We start from the raw sequence: 18,229 nt of genomic DNA on the forward strand, positions 1-18,229 counted from the left end.
CCAATCCGGGCCTGGGGAGCGCCCAGCGCCGCTCTAGGCTTCCGGGAGGACTCGCCGTCTCGGTAGCGGTCCGGCAGGAGGCCTCGGCCTGGCATGGCTACTGCCGAGGCCCCGGGCCTGACGCCGCGGTCCGCCTGAGGCCTGCGGGGCCTCTCCGGGATGCGGGCCCGCCGGACTGCGGAGCCTGGCCCTTACCAGGTGAGGAGCCCAGGCCAAGGCAAAGGCGGGGGGCGGGGTAGGGTCACCACGAAGTCACCGAGGCCCCGCGCACTGGCCACGCCTCCACCGTGTGTGTGGGTGTGTGGGGGGGGTGTGGGTGTGTGTGGGTGTGTGTGTGGGTGTGTGTAATCGTGATCTCCCCTGGTCAATAACTCTATCTCCCATGAAAACATAGTACTTTATAAATGCTCATTATTGATGATGAGGATGATGCTTACGATGATGTAGTGAGCATCAAATGTGCTGTGCAAACATTAAAGTGCAACAGAAATGGTAAATATTCTTGGTGATGGTGTTGGGTGTGCAGGTCAGGAATTTGACAGGTGGAGAAGGGAGATCTTAGAGGAAGGCAGCAGACTAGGCTGCCCTCCCTTTCTCCGAATCTGAACAGAAGTCAGATCAAACTTTCTATCCCTCACATTCCCCTTCCTCCTAAGGGTCGCTTTTTTCACAGGATAGTGGATATAGGGCTTCAACAGACTTCAGAGACCACCTAACCCAACCCATTCATTTTACAAATGAGGAAACTGGAGGTTTGACCAAGAAGTTTAAATGGCTTGTACACAGTCACACAAGTAGTAAGTGTCAGAGGTAGATTTTGATCCCAGATCCTCTTGAGCCAGGTTTCTCTCCACCAGACTCTGCTAGGAACCTCTGACTACAAGCGGAATTGTTCTGAATGTATTCTGTTTTATTTATTTATTTATTTGGCTAGGCAATGGGGTTAAGTGACTTGCCCAAGGTCACACAGCTAGTGCACCTTATGTGTCTGAGGCCAGATTTGAACTCAGGTCTTCCTGACTCCAGGGCTGGTACTTCTGAATGTATTCTGAAATGAACCACTGAAGATACTCCTCGTCAATTCCATTTCTATCCGGGTCTGTCCTCTGAGACACCCTCTGGTTTTTTCTTCATTTTTGGTGAGAGGATTTGTGAACCCTGGTTACCTGACCAATCACGGAGCTGTGGGAACAGGACTTTTTCACATCTAGACCTTCTGAAGCCTTTGTTCTCTCCTCTGTAAAATGAATGGAGCTGGCCTAGTTAAAGGGTTCTTAACCTTTCTTGTGCCCTGGACTCCTCTGGTAGTTCAAGTGAAGCCTAGGGACGCCTTCCCAGAATAATGTTTTTAAATGCACAAAATAAAATACAAAGGATTACAAAGAAGACCTCAAAACATTGAAAAAGAACAAGTTCCTGGAGGTCAGATTAAGAAGCCCTGGACCAGATGTCTAAAGGAAGGCCAAAGGAGAGGAGGTGGGAGAACAAAAGAGGATAGCAAGAAACATCGAGTTCGAAGGATGGAATTTATATATAAAGCTAGATACCGGAAGACATACAAAGAGACACACTCTGTCTCCTCAGGTCTGGGCTCTCTGGCTCTGGGATGGAAAGAAGTTAATCATTCATATAATGGAGGACCTTGAGGCCCAAGGAAACATGAAGGAGAATAAAAAGGCTGGAAGCAGCAATTTAGGAAGGTGAACCTCTAGATCTGGGAAGGATAGATGGGAGCAGGGAAAGTGGAGGTGGCAGGAAATGAGGAGATGAGGCAGTGAGATAGCAGAGGGAAGAAGAGGATGAATGTTGCCTGTCAGGAGAGCTGGGTTTAAACTCTGGCTTCTGACATGCATCCTCTGACTATGGGCAAGTAAGTCAATTAGCCTGTCTGACTAATCCATTTAGTTTTAGAATTCCATTTAGTTTGACAGATACGTAGAGGATCAGTGTCACAGAAGTTACACATAGATGTAGCTGTATGTGGCTCAGTAGATAGAGCCTTGGACCTGGAGTCAGGAAGATCTGAGTTCAAATCCAGCTTCAGGTATTCACTAGCTATATGGCCTTGGGCAAGTCCCTTGACTTCTATTGGCCTCAATTTCCTCATCTACAAAATGGGGATGATATTAATAGCACCTACCTCCCAGGGTTATTGTGAGGATCAAATGAGATAATAGTTGCAAAGCACTTTGCAAACCTTAAAATGTTATATAAATACGAAGAATCACCCAGAGTTTATATTTCTCTTTAGTGGTACTATACAAGAATAGAAAGTTACCAAGAAGACAAAAAGATCTTTCTCTAGGTTAGTCTTTGAGTGTTCCTTTTAAAAACATTTTTAGTTATTAAAAACAAAACCAGTGTCCGATTCTCTGTAATTATAGTCCTCTAACATTATTACTCTTCAAGGAATTCAACTGAAGTAAAAAATTCAGATTTTTCAATTTGGATTTAACCAATTTCAATCTGAAGCAGGTCATCACATGTTTATTTATTTATTTTTTTCCAGCATGCCTCTCCTTGGTAGCAGATTCTACTCTTGCCCCATTTTGCCCAGAGGGAACCAAGTCATTATCAGTTACTCCTGTTCTTTAGTGCTTTTAGAAACTCCTCATGAGGGGCAGCTAAGTGGCACAGTGGATAGAGCACTGGCCCTGAAGTCTCAGGAGGACCTAAGTTCAAATCTGGCCTCAGACCAAACACTTGACACGTACTGGCTGTGTGACCCTGGGCATTTAACCCCAACTGCCAAAAAATTTTTAAAAAAAGAGAAATTCCTCATAACCACCTTATGAGGTGGCACAACCTTTATCCTCATTTTACAGTCAAGGAAACTGAGGCCCACAGAGGTTGGACAAGTCACTCAACCTCTACACACTGGTATATGAATGATTGACTTCTTTCTGTCCGAGGGCCAGAGAACTCAATATTCATTAGGGAAATTTTCTATATTCCTTCTCTGTTTTTGCTCTTCCTGGTTTAGGTATCATCACTATGTTTGTGTCAGAAAAGGAATTTAGTAGGACTTCTTTGCCTATTTTTCAAAACAGTTTATATAGTATTAGAATTAACTGTTCTTTAAATGTTTGGTAGAATTCACTTGTGAATCCATCTCACAGGGTTCTTTGAAAGAAGTGTTTTGTAAGCCCTACTAGAACACTATATTGGGGGTCCCAAAAATCTTAGTGCCATTTTCTTTTTTTCTTTTTTTCTTTTTTTTAGGCAGTAGGGGTTAAGTGACTTGCCCAGGGTCACACAGCTAGTTAAGTGTCAAGTGTTTGGTCTGAGGCCGGATTTGAACTCAGGTTCTCCTGACTTCAAGGCCGGTTAGTGCCATTTTAAACTATTAAAGCTTAATAGGACATCTTCTATAAATGTGAATTGTGGGGCCTGGCCTAAGTCAGTCAATCAGTAAGCTTTTAACAGGTGCTTAAGGTGTGCCAGGTACTGTGCTAGATGTTGAGAATACAAAGAAAGGCAAAAAAATTTCCAACCTTCAAATAACCAGATACATACAAAGTATAGAGTAATCTCAGAGGGAAGGCACTAGTAACTGCAGGGACAGGGAAAGGCCCCTTACACAAGGTGGAATTTGAGCTGAGTCTTCAAGGAAACCCAAGAAACTAAAAGGGGAAATGAGAAAGGAGACCCTTCACAAATGTTTGTTGAATTAGCATGAATAAAGCAGAGATTGCTGGGGAGCTTTGGGGAGGGCTGTTCTGTCATACTCCTTTCTCTTCTCTTAACTCCATCTGCTAACCAGGTTCCTTCTTATCCAGAGGAGCCTGGAGGAGCCCAGGTGACCAGACGATGGCATCTACTCTCCTGTCAGCAAGGCCCCAGGTGAGCTCTATTCTTCCTGATACCTCATTGCTCTTTTCATATAACCTGTTGTCTAGCTGTGGTCATGCTTGTAAAGTCGATTTATAAAACTCAGAGGTACACTTCACACATATGATGATAGGGTCTGTCTAGTTATCTCCCTTTCCTCTTGGGAGGTATGCACAAATATGCTCACAGTAAATACATGTAAAAATACCTCCCCAGCATACACACACACTCTTAACACATGTATTCTCACAGATCTATAGAATCACTCTTATTCCAGTTTACATCCAGAGTCACATTCATGTACACATGCACATACAATCAGAACTTTGCCTGAGTGGCATAGAACAATGGTAAGAGTTCTTCCGTTTACAACCTTTGTGATTATGAGCAAATCACTGGTCTTCTCTGGTCCTCAGTTTCCTCATCTATAAAATGAGGGGGTTGGACTGGATGACCTCTAAGATCCCTTCCAACTCTGATTCTGTTACCATATGATCTTAAAGGTCCCTCCTCCTCTTCCTCTTCCTCTCCCAAGTCCCTCCTCAACCTAGGGTAGAACGGTTGGCCCATCTCCAGGGCTGCAGTGGGAATGTCTTGTTTCTGAAATTGGTGATGTTTGAGGATGTGGCTGTATACCTCACCCAGGAGGAGTGGGGCCTTTGGGGCCCTGCTTGGAGGGGCCTCTACAGGGATGTGTTGCTGGAGAATTATGGCAATGTGGTCTAGCTGGGTAAGGCCTCTTCCTAGTAATCATGTCTGACCTTCTTGGCTTCCTGTTTTGTGAACAGCTAGTAGGGGTCTAAGGGCTTGGAATTAAGATTCAGGGATGTGTGATTTCTAATCCTGTCAAGGCTTAGACACAGGACATATCTGCTCCCTGGTCCTTGTTTACAGGCCTGATCTGTACAGTGTTGGAAATGAACATCATCGTTGAGTTCCCACTGAATCCAAGTCTTCCTCCTGTAGAAAGTTTGGCCTTACTGCTCCGTGCCCAGCTCTCTCTTTAAAGGACAAGTGCAGATTTTCCCTAAAGTGGGAGTTTCCTACCTTCCCCCAGGGGTGGGACCTTATGAGATTACTATTCCTTGTGGCCAGGTTACCAACACCTCGATTATCTTTGCCACCAATCTGAGGAATGAGGGAGAGGAACAGACCTGAAGTGCTTCTAGACGGTGCATGGATAGTCCGTAGGCCTTCCTACTACTATCTCTCTGCGTTTTGCCTTTGTCCTCCCATCAGCCCTCCTCAGCCCCTGAGGCTAAGACTGACCCCTGTGTACCTAGCCTCACAGACATTCACCAATTTAGAGCTAGATGGGGCCTTTGAATTCCTTCAGGCTAACTGCTTGTTTTACAAGTGAAAAAACTGAGGCCTGGAGAGAAGTGACTTAGCCCAGGTCACACAGCAAGTAAGTGGCAGAGGTGAGACTTGAACGCACATTTGAAAAACAAATTTGAAAAATAAAGCCCATAATACATAGCTATAGTTCAGAAAAATAGATGCCTCAATTGGCCATGTCTGAAAATGGATGTCTCTTTCTGTATTTAAGTTGTTCAATTCTCTATCAGAAGGTAGGTGAGCATCGAGTTTGATGGTTATTCTTTTGGACTCATGGTTTACCAAAGGCTGAATGGCTACTTGTTGGGAATGATATAAAGGGAATTTGTTTTCAGGTATGTGTTTGTTGAAGAAGAACATTGATACTTTAATCTATGTTTTAGGCACAAGTCTGGCAGAAACAATTTTTATTAATTTATCATTCATCTAAATTCATACATTTCAGTTTAGAGAGATCTATCCAACCAGGAAGAGCTGCCTAGTGCCTTTGGATATGATAAGGCCTGATCAGTCAACTTTTCCTTCTTTCTTCTGGTTTTATTTATATTGGGAACATCAAGATTGCTATGATTCAGCTTCTCCAGCATTGGTAGCTGCATAAGGATCTCATTTAGTGTAACAGTAATCAAATTAAAATTTACTGACAGTCTGGAAATGGTGTGATTCCTAGTTTTCTCTGTCTCTTTTTCCCTAACTCTGCTACCATAATTGCAGAAGTGGAAGAGGACCACCCAGTTCTGAAATTTTTATTATATGTTTACCAGGGCCAAAAATTTCATCCCCAAGTGACCAACACGTTTTTGATGTGCTTCTCCAAAGTTAATTAGGCTGGTCCTCAGAAAACAGACTCAGTCTGTTGCCAGGGCCGAATTTGAAGCCTTTCCAGTAGTTTAGAAATTGTCAGAGCTTACACTGTCATAGCCTTTAAGAATTCAGCGTCACCTCTCCACAGAGAGGGATTTTGTAGAGGTTCCTCCTCACTTATAGGCTAAAATATAAACTTCTTTGCCTAGCATTGAAGGCTCCCACAATCTTACTCCAAACTATCTTTCTAATCTCATTTCTCATGACATTGTAAATGATGCTTTCCTTCATACTGTTCCTTGAGCTTAATCTGCATGCATGCACATCCATGTCCATAGGCTATTCCCCCATCCCTGGAGTGTATTTCTTCCTTATTTTGAATTTATTGAAATGCAAAAAACATGAACTGTGGAGTCAGAGGCCCTGAGTTCAAAGATCAACCTCCAATAATTATTACCTCTGTGACCTTGAAAAAGTCACTTAACTTCCCAGAGCCTCAGTTTCCTCATCTGTAAAATGAGGTGGGAGGTGGACTAGATGGTCTCCGAGGTCCCTTCTCACTCTAGATCTCTGATTCTCTGATTTTCCTTTAAGACTGTTAAAAATGGATTTTTTAAGAGCCAAGAGTCGTCTGTTAAGACTTGACATAACTTACTCCATTTTGTTCTGTGTTTGCCATTTTGTTATGGATGACCCCTACGTGAACTGTGGGAACAGCTTACAACAGCTGGTTTCCTTCAGTATCTTCTTTCCTCCCCTAATTGCTACAGAATACGTAAGTGCTACAAAGGAGGACCTCAACAGCCAAAGGATATATGCTCCCCTTCTTTATCTTATCTCACAAGTGATGTATGGTTCCCTTTGACTTAATGCAGCTGGCTATATTAACAAGAACACATTCCTTCTCTATCTCTTGTAACTAGTGATATATATTTTCCTTAATGAGCATGCCCTTTTTGCTGTGTATAACCAGCTGCACTCTAACAGGTAGCCATTTTTTCCCTCTTTTGTTTCATGTAAAGTATAAATATTATTTCTCACATTGTAAGGAATACACATGTCCACCAACTGCTGGTGGAGTGCATCTCACTCTGAGTAAATGAAAACTTTACTGTCCCTTATCTCTGACTTGTGCTGGCTTACTGGCAGAAGCTAGTCAAATGAACCAAAAGAAAATTCATACAACCAGGCCAAATTCAGGGTGCATCTCATCCATGCAGTCTTTCCTGATTTCTCTAGCTCAGTGTAATCTCTCCCTCCTCAGATTTTTTTTTTTTTGGTGAGGCAATTGGGGTTAAGTTACTTGCCCAGGATCACACAGCTAGTAAGTGTTAAGTGTCTAAAGCCAGATTTGAAGTCAGGTCATCCTGACTCCAGGGCCGGTGCTCTATTCACTGCACCACCTAGCTGCCCCTACTCCTCAGATTTTTGAAGAGTGTTTTGTATCTCCTTTGCCCCTTCCATGTTCTGTGTTGAATCATGCTCATATCTGATAGCTCTCATATTGTCAGGTTCTTGAGGGTAGAATGTGGGTTATTTTTCATCTTTTTATCCTGGATCTGTCCTAGATCTGATTCTCAGCAATGAGGAGGAACTCATTGTTGGGGTGGAAATGGTGGGAACCTGGGAGTTTGTTGGGGGGAAGGCGGGATGAGAGAAGTGATCATTTTGCGTCATAATTTGTGACCAAAAAAGTAAGAGAAAGCTAGGTGTAGTCTGACATGTATCCTAGATTTTAGGAGAACAGATTTTAAAGAATTAAAGAAAGAATATACAGAAGTTAGTATAGGAGAAATAGGAAGCTTTCAAAAGTGGAATTCTTAAAAAACAAAAACAAAACCCAACAACAACAAACAGAGAAATAATTCTGATGAGGAAGAAAAGTATGAGTTGTCTGAAGAGAACAATGTGGTTGCTGAGAGAACTCATCAACTAACTTAGATTTTTAAATGATATACAGAATAGTGAAGAAAAGGCAGTTACAGAGGAACACAAAAGCATGGCAAAAAGCTAAGAACAGAAAAGAAAGGACATTTGTGTTTTTAAAATATATTTGTGTGAAAAAGAAGCATCATTGAGTAGTAGCAGACTTTGAAGTAGGAAGACTTGGGTTCAGACCCTGGCTATAACACATACTCTGAATCAGTTAACTTCTCAGTGCCCTAGACAATGCTGCAAGACCACAAGTTCCAAATGAGTGGCTAATATGCTTCGGTAAAGGGAGCATCTACGTTGGAAGTTCCCCCCATGGATAAAATCATGGATCTAAAGCAAAAAACAAAACAAAACAAAACAACAAATAAAAAGAGAAAGACAAAAGAAGGTGTAGGACCACTGCTTGGAGTGGAAGGTCTGAAAGTAATGGACTGGATTGCTCTATTCATTTTTCTTCTAGTTTTTTTTTCTGCCAAGGAGAATGATCTTTGGATTGGAAAGGATAGGAAAAAATGGCTAAAGTATGTTAAAACTCAAGATAAGTAGGAGAAAATCTTATTGCCATTGATGAATTCACATCACCAGGCCCTCTATGAGCTACATTGTAGGGTCATAAAAGAAATAACCAAGCTATTGTCATTGATCTGCCGCCTCATCTCCATGCTGTTCCATGTGCCTGGACTACACGCCTTTCTTACCTCTAACTCTTAGTAGAATTCTTAGATTGTGTCAAAACTAGGTTTATGTACCACTTCCTACAGGAGGCTCATCTAGTTGTCAGTGTTCCTTTCTTCCTTGAGTTGTTACATATACACATATCTGTTTACATAAACTTCTTGAGTGAGACTGTTAAAAAAATTTTTTGTTTTTGTATTTCCAGTACCTGGCACAATGTCTTCTTACACTAGTTTTAATAAGTATTTCTTGGATTAGATTGGATCTTTGAAAGCTCATGGAGGCTGGGGAAGAGAACAAGCATTTATTAAAGGCTTTCTGTGTTCCAGGCACTGTCAGAAGCACTTTCTTGGAAAAGTGATTTGTTCAGTTTTTCACCTGTGGTGTTTCCCTGATATGCTTCTAACTTGCCTACATGTTCACAGGCATCAAGAAATTCAGGTCTTTTTGGTATCACCTCCTCTAGAAATGTTCTTTTTTGAAGACAATTCCTTGCTCTCAATCCTAGTCTCACAAAATGGAATAATACACAAATGTCACCTATTCTAGAGTACTTTATTCACCTCCATACACTCTGTGTTCTAGCCAGACTTGATCCCTTAGTCATCAAAGAATTCACACTGGAGGGCCATCCCAGATCCTCTGGTAAAGCTCATGATTTCTGTTTTGCAATTTCCATTTTCAGAGGCATTTAATTACCTCTCTTAGCACAGCTGAAGTATTACTTCCATTGTTCTGGACAGAATGCTTCTGTTAATGTCACCTAAGATTACATTAGCTTTTTTAGCATTCACTCCACACTAGTGGTTCATGCTGAGCTTGCAGTCAACTAAAGTTTTTGCATGAAATGCTTTTAAGCCAACTGTCTCATATCTTCTATGTTTACAGTTGATTTTTTGAAACTAAATGCAAGACTGTATATATCCCTTTTAAATTAAATTTTATTTTTTCACTCCATTATTTTAAAATTCTGATTTTGTCATCCATAGCATTAGTTACTGTATTCAGCCTTGTCCCCTTCCTATATCTGATAAGCATGCCTTTATCCAACTCAAAGGTTAAAATGCTGATCCAGGGTTAAGGACAGATACCTGGGGCACTCTCCTAGAAATCTCGCTGCACAATGATTTCACTTTTAAAATCTATACTTTACATACAGTTCTGAATACATCTAGGTATACTCTTATCCAGCCCATTTCTCCTTTTTGTTCACAAATGAGCTATAAAGAGAATTATAAAATAAGATCCAGTATGACTGCAATCTGGCTCTTTCTGCTTGAGTTAAAGGAGATATCTCTGGCTTCAGAAAGGCCCCCTTTTAAACAATATAAGCAGGGTGGTCAAGGCTTGCCCATCTCTGTCTGTCTAACACCATTCTCAATTGGAATTTTACTTTAGTTGGAAAGGGAGAAGAGGTATTCCTTTATCTCCTTCAGGACAGTGGAGTGCAGAGAGATGTTTAGAAAGACCAGTAGGATATGTCAGGCAGAGGTCACCCCAGGAGCAGCTTGGAGCCTCTGGAAGGACATTAAACTTTCCAGTGATCTTGGTCTCATCTATCAGCTCTTTCTGGGCTTGCTCTTTGGTGGCCTGACACTTGCAGAGGGGGAGGAAGAGGTCTACCTACTTCCTCCTTGACTGCCCCAATGATATATTTGGCCTTCTGAGGGGAGGTCAGGTGTGTTTAATGTATGGTTGAGGAAAATCCTTAGGACTAAGCACATACCCAGGGGCCTGGAGGTGTTCAAGGAGAGGTGAGATTGCAATTTTTCAGTGATGCTATAGAGGCAGTTCCTGTTCAGGCATGGTAGAAAATATAATTCCTGTTCATGAAGAGCTCACAACATGCTTAGGAAGAACAAAACAGGACATACCTCACAATGCTTTTATTAGGCTCAAACAAGATAATGTATGTAAAGTGCTTAGAAATCTCCAAAGTGTTCTATGTTAGTATACTATTTTTACTTTTGTTGTTATACCTAGTGTAGAAACTATATCCACCAATGTAAATCAACAACTCCTCTGTAATTTAGTCTTCAAGTATGACTTTGGAAAAATCACTTCACTTCTCATTTTTCTCATCTATAAGATGAAGATGTTGGATTAGATGACTTCAAAATTCCCTTCTATTTCTAAGCCTATAATCTTTGAGAGAGTTTCCTGGGTCCCAGATAAGTTAAGTGACTTGGCCATAGTCACATACCTAGTTTATGTCCTGGCAGGGCATCCTGTCTCCAAGAATACCTCTCTGTCTACTGTACCATGCACCTCTCCATAACTGTTATTATGATGACTTTTGTTTCAGAAAGTAACTAAAAAACAGTTAAACATTAGAAGCATTGTGAGATTTTATTATTCAGAATCACTGAATGTTAGAACTGAAAGGACACTTAGGAGTTCATAAGTATTGAGGTAATATAGGATTAAGGAGTGATCAGAATAGAATTGAGTTCATCCAGGCTGGCAAATTGGAGGACATTGAAAAATTAGAGGGTGCCTGAAATGGTGAAAGACCAAAGACCATGACATAGGAGGACCAGTGGAAGGAACTGGAGTTGTTTAGCCTGGAGAATGAGATTTAATGAGGACATGATAACTTTCTTTAAGTATTTGAAGGGTTGACACATGGAAGAGGGATAAGACTTGTTCTATGTGGTCTCTGAAGGCAGAATTCGGCACATTGGGTGGGGGAGGGGAGTTTGCAGACAGGCAGATTTCAATTTAATTCAAAACTACAGCAAAATATTCAAAAGATGATTATGACTAGGTTGGATTTCTACCAGGAATACAGGGTTGGTTCAACATGAGGAAAACTATAAGCATAATAGGTCATATTAATATGACAAAATCATACAAATTAGATCAATTGATGCAGAAAAGGCTTTTTGACCAAATATTTATATTAAAAAAATTTTAAACACATAGGAATCAATGGATCTTTTCTTAAAAAGGTAAATAGTATTTATCTAAAATCAAGAGTTTCTACAGTTTCTACAAAGGAGAAACACTACAAGCCTTTCCAGTAAGATCCAGGATAAAGTAAGCATATCTGTTGTCACTATGTTGTTTGACAGAATTCCAGAAATGCTAGCTATAGTAACTGGACAAGAAAAAAAGTTGAGAAAATAAGCATGGGCAAAGAGGAAACAAAATTCATTTTCATGATGTAATCTCCTGGAAATGAAAAGGTACTTCGTGGGACTGGTGAACAGATATTTCACTTTCACTTCAGATCTGTACTATCTACATGATTCTAAAGGTTCAGATTGACTGGCCAGCTGAGCATAGCTCTTTATTCCTTTCAGGTTGAGGAAGAGTCTGTCAATGGTTATTTTCTTGGGGAATCAGTATAATTTCAGGAATCACTTCTCATTGGGCAGTCAGCATTGATTCTCAAACCCATAGAGAGGTCAAGAATGGCTCAAGGTCCCTGGTTGCTGAGAGTTGAGTGACAGGTGAACACCAAAGGTGGATGAGCATCCCTAAAAAGGGCTTGACAGGCCCTCACAGCAGAGATGTGTGGGGTTGAAAACTGTCCAACTTGCAAGAAGAATCACTGAGGCAGAGATCTGAGCCACTGGCACTTTATTAAAGGGTCCGTGGGGCCCTCTAATGAAGTGGACCTCAGATCTTCCTCATGATCGGAGATGCCCCTGCCTCCCCGACCTTGTTTTTGTATAGGATTTGAGACCCAAATATGCAAAAGAGGCATGGTAAAATACAGAATCTCATTGGTTGATAGACCTTGGTCTCAAAGGTCAAAAATGATGTATCAGCAGGGGAGTCATGGGTTAGGTGAAGCACAGGATATCCCTGCTGACTGGGTGGTCATAAGATGGTTATAATATGGTCATCTGTTCATGTTGGGCAAGAGAGGGTGGTCCAGAGGTACAAAAATAAATTGGGGTACTTTCTAAAGAATCAAAGCATCTTACCCACACTGGGTTTGGATGTAGAATTTGAGCAAAACAGAATGGAGACATCTTTGTAAGCATTCTTATAGTTGTGTAAGTGAGCTTTATAATTATGGTAAACAAATGGAGAATGTTGGATTAAAGTTTGAGGCCTACTATAAAGGTCTACCATAAGAACCTATCTTATCTAATTATCCCTGTATGATTTATGTAAAATATCAAACTGATTAATACTGATTGAAATAGAGTAGGGGTCCAAATGAATCATTTCTCACAGATGCTAGCCCTCCCTGAATACCCCATATACAGGCATCATGGAAATCCCTAAACCTGAGGGGAAAAACATGGTGTAGAACATTTGGGTAAGGACAAAAAGGAGAAATAAGGTGATATTGTGGTGGGAATATTTTACTAGCTACTTCATAGCATTGTTATAAGAAAGCATTTTGTAAACTGTGAAGCACTAGATAGATAAAGAGTTTTTATGACTACTTCTTCTTCTTCTTCTACTACTACTACTACTACTACTACTACTACTACTACTACTACTACTACTACTACTACTACAACCACCTGGCCAACTGAAAAAAAACTGATAATGAGTTCTTGATATAGATGACAAAACCGGCACAAAGACAGGATGAAATGTCATATATAGGGAACAGCAGTGAGGGCAGCCTAATTAAAACATACAGAGGTTGAATGAGAATGAAGTTTAATAAACCTGGAAAGGCAAGCAGGAGCCAGTCATTTTAGTGATAATTTCACCTTTCAGAAGGGGGAAGAAATAGAAATGGGAGCTGCTATTGTGGATCTGGTTCTGACCAATTAAGAAGGAACTAGTTGAAAGAAGGGATAAGAACCTTTAAATAAAGTGACCATGTCCCCATCAAGTTCACTAAGAGCACACTGGCAAAGTCCAGTCCAATGTTTTCACAAAAAGGATTCTGATGATGGAGTCTTAAAGGATTCTAAGTAAGAGTCAGAGTCATAGAATTTTAGAATTTAGAGGGATTTCCAAGGCTGTCTAGTCCAACCTATGTCTGGATCAGAATCCTTTTTACAGCATCTGCTATCCATCTGGGGATACAATGTAGATTGCAGGAAGAAGGGAGGCATCTAGAGACCATGTGGCTGCATGGTGAGCTCTTAGATGAACTGATCTTAAAAGAGTCAAAAGGAAATTATGGACACCAAACCAAGAATGAAAAGTGTAATGTAAAATATAGTATCAGAATGTTCACTGCAGCACTTTTAAAAACTGAAAACAAATATACCCATCAGTTGTGGATTGACTGAAAAAAACTGATACATGAAAATAATAGAACACTACTGTACACTACTATACAACAAGAAGTGACAAATATAAGGAATTCAGAGCAATATAGGAAGTTCCATGTGAACTGATGCAGAATGAAGAAGAATCAGAAGACTAGTACTTATAATGCCTGGCACATAGTAGGTGCTTAAGAAATGCTTGTTGGTTGATATCATATATGACTACAATAATGTAAATGAAAAAAGCACTAAAAGAAAGACCTTAAGTAATTATAATGTCCTATTTTGATCCCAAAGGACAGATAATGTAATAAACTTTCCTCCTCTCAGGAGAGAGCTGAGACTTAAACATTGCTTACACTGTTAGATGTGATCACTATATTGGTTGTTTTTGTTTATCTGTTTTTCTTTGTTACAAGGGAATATTCATTTCTGGGGTTGGATTCTCCAGAAATAACTGTTGTGGTTTTTTTTAAAGGCATACTGGTAAGTCTAACTTCTGGAAGATGAAATTACCATTAGGATGACTGACTCGAGCCTAATTTTTCATGCTTATTACACATTTTAAAGAAAATAGCTTAAGGAAGATTTTAGCTTTGTAGAAGCTAAGGTTTTAAATGGATGCCAAGGACTTTTTTTAGCCTGTGTTGGTTGAGGAAAGGAGAAAAACAAGGAAGTTATAGGGGCTCCCTTCTTGGGACAGAGAGAACAATGAAAACAGATGAAGAGGGAAAGAAGACCTATTTAATTCCTGTTTAACTTCTTTCTCTATGACCCTCAGGAGACTGACCCTCAAAATAGATGAGACAGAAGAAAAAGAATTTACAGCTCACTGAAACCTGAAGTAAATTAAGAGATGAGAGGAAAGTTCCTAGTTATCCTAGACAGAGGTTCCCAAGCTTATTTGGCTTACCGCCCCTTTTTTTTAAAAATTACTCACTGCTCCTCTGAAAATCTACTTTCTTTAACCCTTTAATGTTTTTTGAAATTTGTATCATTTCAAAAAATATAGTTTTTTAAATGATGCATCTTAAATTAAATAATTTATTGTAAATTTGTGGGTTTTTTCCTGCATTGAAATTTTGGGATGCAATATTGTGTCATGTAACTTATATAGTATCATATTGTAAACAAGTCATTACACATACATATTCCCACTGATGCATGCTGGACTTCCCAACAATGCATGACATGCTTGCCTGCCAACACCTGCTTGTCAAGTCCTGTCAGTGGACAAGACCACAGCTGACTTGATTGGTTATAACTTGCATTTTGTGTGTTCATTTGGAAAATAATGTAATCACTACAACTTTAAGTCTGTTATAGAACAGATGAAACATATATGAACAGTTTTTCAAAATTTTCTTCTCTTCTCTTCTTTCCTTATGCTTCCACCACCCCCTTGTGTTTTTATTCAACACCCCTCAATTGCACCTGAGGCTACTACCATTGGATGCTGCTGGATCATTCCAGCGCCCCCTAGGGGGCGGTATCTCCCACTTTGGGAACCTATGTATCAGAATTGTAGGCAACTGGCCCAGACAAATTACATCTCATTATACTTAAACAACTCTCCCAAGTAAATGTTGAGTTGCTGTCAGTAATCTCTGAAGAATCATGGTTAACAAGAGAAATACCTCAAGACTGGAGCTAGGTTCACCCTTCAATTTCCAAAGTGATGATAGAATATGAAAACTACAGCTTGACTTGACTTTGTAGTAAAATTCTAGACCCACCATTAAAGGGTAGGAGAACTGTGGTACGAGACCATGCCAGACTCACTAATTTTTTAAATTAACATCATTACTAGACTTCAGTTGAATGGCCAAGTCCAAAGGGTACTGACTGATCAATGTCAACCTAGATGGAAGTCTCTAGAGGAGGATCCTTTGCTGTGAGTTTAATTTCTGTCTTTCCCCCCCCAACCTCACAAAATTCAGGACTGTTGGTTCTAACTTTTTTCATCTGAGTAATATGCTATCTACCATGCCCTCTGTGGTTTCCAAGCCTATTTGAAGTTGACATTTTGTCTGTAGGAGGCAGGTAAGAAAAGAAAGACAATATCTAGAAGAGCATGGAAAGACCCAGGGACTTGTTAGAAGGGCCTCAAATATGAGTTCTCTGAAGAGGGAGAAGGATTCTATAAGGCAGTTGGTCATTTGGACACAGGGGAAAAATTCATTGAATTTTCGTGCTCTTTCCACTGGGAAGGTGTGAAGTTTCTACTTATATCTGTAGTGTCTAGAATAGACTTTCTAGTGACACTTGGCCCATTAGGAACAGAAAGTTGAAATACCTCATTTTAGAGCAGAATAATAGGATGTTAGATTTTTAAAGCAGGTTGTTGCTTGTTGTTCAGTTGTTTTTCAGTTGTGTCTGATTCTTTGTGACCCCATGTGGAGTTTTCTTGGCAGAGATACTGGAGTGGTTTGCCATTTCCTTCTCCAGCTCATTTTACAGATGAGGAAACTGAGGCAAAGTGTTAAATAACTTTCAAGGGTTACACAGTTAGTAAAGGTCTGAGGCTATATTTGAACTCAGGAAGAGGAGTCTTTCTAACTGTGGCCCAGTACTTTATCTACCGTGCCGTCTCGCTGCCCTTTTAAAGCTGGACACAACATTAAGGATAGATAAAACTCCTTTCATTTTACAGATCAGGAAACTGAGGCAGAGAGAGGTTTGTGCATAGCTTTGATGCTTTGGATAGGGATTGAACTAGATGACCTAGAACTTTCACAAGTCCAATCCAGATCAGAGATTCTGTAATTTTAAAGCTGAAAGAGACCTTAGATCCACCATCTAGTCTGACCCTATAATTGTACAGATGAAGAAACAGAGACTCGGAGGTGAAGTGTCTTATCCAATATCACACTGTAAGTTAGTGGCAGATTTAGGATTTAAACTCAGATCTTCTAACTCTAAGGTCAGTGCTCTGTAACTTGCCTGAGGTCACATTTAATAAGCTGCTGGGAGAACTTGGGACTAGAATCATAGGATCATCGACTTAAATCTGGAATGGATCTCAGAGGCCCTTTAGTCCAGCATGTACCTTTGACAGATAATGTAACTGTGGCCCAAGACAGTTTAAATGACTTACCCAAGTTCACATAGGTGTCACATGTCAGAGGCAGAATATGAACCTATGGGACTCCTCTGACTCTAAATCCTGTGTACTTTCCATGGTGCCACTCTGAATTCAGGTCTTCTGGCTCTTGGCCCAGCATTATTTAAATACAATAAGCTGCCTCCCACCATTGAGAGATGAATTTAGGTTAATAAGGTCCTCTATTAAATTGTAAATACTTTTATTTTGGAAATTTAAGGCATTTACATATTAATATGTTATAGATAGTCTAAATAAAATAGGACAAACTAAAAAAAGAACTGAGAGGCTGATGTAGGGGGTGAGAAGTGGATAATTTTAGAATTTGTAGCACCTAAGGAGTAGTTAGACCTACATGCGGTGCCACTCTCACCTTGGATAAGATTGCTAATTTCTGAATGCTGACCTGAGCCCTTATCCCAAAATCTGATCTGTCAAAGGAGAAGCCTTACCAAGAGAAACCACATTTTCATAATTCTCCAGCATCATTTCCCTGTAGAGGCACCTCTGAGCAGGGTCCAAGTAGCCCCACTTCTCCTGGGTAAGATACCCAGCCGCATCCTCAAATATCACTGAATCCTGAAACAAGATATTCCTGCTTCAGCACCATGGATAGTGCCCAGGGGAGAGGAAACAGGAGCTGATGGTCTCAAGTTCTAAGTATGTATATTTATATGAACATCAGTATATAATGAAAGGAATTGTCTCCTGTTAACTTTGGCTGGAGGGAGAAAATAGATGTCAAGTGGAATTATATTCCTCCTGAATAAAAGCTTAAAAGCTGAAAATATAATGCTATCTTTTTGAGAATTTCTCGTTCTCTCTGTGGAAAGAGGAAGTTCTTAGAAACTACTTAGGAATGAGTATTAGCATAAGCCTGCTAGCAATCAGGTGTCCTTATTGACTTAGACTGAGTGAATCCTGTGAATGACTGAAGTCCAGATCCAGAGCACTCATGTGGGCAAATCCCAAATTGTGCCTGCCAGAGGAATCACAAGGGCAAAAGAAGCAAAGCTCTTCAAAAAAGTATGCTAATTTACTGGGGAATATGAGAATTAATATATTTAACCTCATATGGGATTTTTTTTTTTTTTGCTCGACCATGCATACTGTATTTGTTACAATGGTTTTGTTTTTCTTTTTTTTTCAGTGGGGGAAAGAGAGTGAAAAAAATAAATGCTTGATAATTGAAGAAGAAAAAAAGAAAAAGCTATCTTCAAAATAACAACAAAAAGTAAAAAAAAATTTGGCCTTTGTACTTGCCACATCCAGGTCACATAGAAAACTTGCATTTGCCTCTGCATTAAACACACTTTTGTCCCTTCCACAATGGGTACTCATCACACTCAGG

The 18,229-nt window shown here is 40.2% G+C and overlaps 1 protein-coding gene across 2 annotated transcripts in view; it reads left to right on the forward strand.

Annotated features, from left to right (window-relative positions):
• Positions 1 to 46: 46 nt before the first annotated feature.
• LOC110214105 (uncharacterized) overlaps positions 47 to 18,229 on the forward strand; it is a 32,545-nt gene continuing 14,362 nt past the window's right edge. Inside the window, exons 1-2 of one of the 2 annotated variants that reach the window (XM_020994793.2) lie at positions 47 to 198; positions 3,764 to 3,843. The gene's annotated coding sequence lies outside the window, so the exon portion shown is untranslated. The remainder of the gene's footprint in view (positions 199 to 3,763; positions 3,844 to 18,229) is intronic. The other variant, XM_020994792.2, reaches the window with a different exon arrangement.

The sequence above is a fragment of the Phascolarctos cinereus genome, unplaced genomic scaffold, assembly GCF_003287225.1.
Source record: "Phascolarctos cinereus isolate Bilbo 61053 unplaced genomic scaffold, phaCin_HiC Scaffold_4;HRSCAF=312, whole genome shotgun sequence".
Taxonomy (NCBI): domain Eukaryota; kingdom Metazoa; phylum Chordata; class Mammalia; order Diprotodontia; family Phascolarctidae; genus Phascolarctos; species Phascolarctos cinereus.